Raw genomic sequence first — 2500 nt, forward strand, 5'->3', positions numbered from 1 at the left:
TGTGATGTGTCTGTGTGATGTGTCTGTGTGATGTGTCTGTGTGATGTGTCTGTGTGATGTGTCTGTGTGATGTGATGTGTCTGTGTGATGTGTCTGTGTGATGTGTCTGTGTGATGTGTCTGTGTGATGTGTCTGTGTGATGTGTCTGTGTGATGTGTCTACTGATGTGTCTGTGTGATGTGTCTGTGTGATGTGTCTGTGTGATGTGTCTACTGATGTGTCTGTGTGATGTGTCTGTGTGATGTGTCTGTGTGATGTGTCTGTGTGATGTGTCTGTGTGATGTGTCTGTGTGATGTGTCTGTGTGATGTGTCTGTGTGATGTGTCTACTGATGTGTCTGTGTGATGTGTCTGTGTGATGTGTCTGTGTGATGTGTCTACTGATGTGTCTGTGTGATGTGTCTGTGTGATGTGTCTGTGTGATGTGTCTGTGTGATGTGTCTGTGTGATGTGTCTGTGTGATGTGTCTACTGATGTGTCTGTGTGATGTGTCTGTGTGATGTGTCTGTGTGATGTGTCTGTGTGATGTGTCTGTGTGATGTGTCTACTGATGTGATGTGTCTGTGTGATGTGTCTACTGATGTGTCTGTGTGATGTGTCTGTGTGATGTGTCTACTGATGTGTCTGTGTGATGTGTCTGTGTGATGTGTCTACTGATGTGATGTGTCTGTGTGATGTGTCTGTGTGATGTGTCTGTGTGATGTGATGTGTCTGTGTGATGTGTCTGTGTGATGTGTCTGTGTGATGTGTCTACTGATGTGATGTGTCTGTGTGATGTGTCTACTGATGTGATGTGTCTACTGATGTGATGTGTCTGTGTGATGTGTCTGTGTGATGTGTCTGTGTGATGTGTCTGTGTGATGTGTCTGTGTGATGTGTCTACTGATGTGTCTGTGTGATGTGTCTGTGTGATGTGTCTGTGTGATGTGTCTGTGTGATGTGTCTGTGTGATGTGTGTCTGTGTGATGTGTCTGTGTGATGTGTCTGTGTGATGTGTCTGTGTGATGTGTCTGTGTGATGTGTCTGTGTGATGTGTCTACTGATGTGATGTGTCTGTGTGATGTGTCTGTGTGATGTGTCTGTGTGATGTGTCTGTGTGATGTGTCTGTGTGATGTGTCTACTGATGTGATGTGTCTGTGTGATGTGTCTACTGATGTGATGTGTCTGTGTGATGTGTCTGTGTGATGTGTCTGTGTGATGTGTCTGTGTGATGTGTCTGTGTGATGTGTCTACTGATGTGATGTGTCTGTGTGATGTGTCTGTGTGATGTGTCTACTGATGTGATGTGTCTGTGTGATGTGTCTGTGTGATGTGTCTGTGTGATGTGTCTGTGTGATGTGTCTACTGATGTGATGTGTCTGTGTGATGTGTCTGTGTGATGTGTCTGTGTGATGTGTCTACTGATGTGATGTGTCTGTGTGATGTGTCTACTGATGTGATGTGTCTGTGTGATGTGTCTGTGTGATGTGTCTGTGTGATGTGTCTGTGTGATGTGTCTACTGATGTGATGTGTCTGTGTGATGTGTCTGTGTGATGTGTCTGTGTGATGTGTCTGTGTGATGTGTCTGTGTGATGTGTCTGTGTGATGTGTCTGTGTGATGTGTCTGTGTGATGTGTCTACTGATGTGTCTGTGTGATGTGTCTGTGTGATGTGTCTGTGTGATGTGTCTGTGTGATGTGTCTACTGATGTGATGTGTCTGTGTGATGTGTCTGTGTGATGTGTCTGTGTGATGTGTCTGTGTGATGTGTCTACTGATGTGATGTGTCTACTGATGTGATGTGTCTGTGTGATGTGTCTGTGTGATGTGTCTGTGTGATGTGTCTACTGATGTGATGTGTCTGTGTGATGTGTCTGTGTGATGTGTCTGTGTGATGTGTCTACTGATGTGATGTGTCTGTGTGATGTGTCTGTGTGATGTGTCTGTGTGATGTGTCTGTGTGATGTGTCTGTGTGATGTGTCTACTGATGTGATGTGTCTGTGTGATGTGTCTGTGTGATGTGTCTGTGTGATGTGTCTGTGTGATGTGTCTGTGTGATGTGTCTGTGTGATGTGTCTACTGATGTGATGTGTCTGTGTGATGTGTCTGTGTGATGTGTCTACTGATGTGATGTGTCTGTGTGATGTGTCTGTGTGATGTGTCTGTGTGATGTGTCTGTGTGATGTGTCTGTGTGATGTGTCTGTGTGATGTGTCTGTGTGATGTGTCTGTGTGATGTGTCTGTGTGATGTGTCTACTGATGTGATGTGTCTACTGATGTGATGTGTCTACTGATGTGATGTGTCTACTGATGTGATGTGTCTACTGATGACACTGTGAGACACTGAGAAACAGATCACTTTGACACTTTTATCCAGGACTCACTCTATTTGCTGACTTTTGACCAAGACATTTCAAATCTTTTAAAAGCAAATAAAATAAAAATGAATATAATATTTAAAATATAGAATAAACAGGAAGCAGAAACAAAAGGAAATAACTAAAAAAGCGCAAATAACAA

This window comes from Tachysurus fulvidraco, chromosome 10 (assembly GCF_022655615.1).
Source record: "Tachysurus fulvidraco isolate hzauxx_2018 chromosome 10, HZAU_PFXX_2.0, whole genome shotgun sequence".
Taxonomy (NCBI): Eukaryota; Metazoa; Chordata; class Actinopteri; order Siluriformes; family Bagridae; genus Tachysurus; species Tachysurus fulvidraco.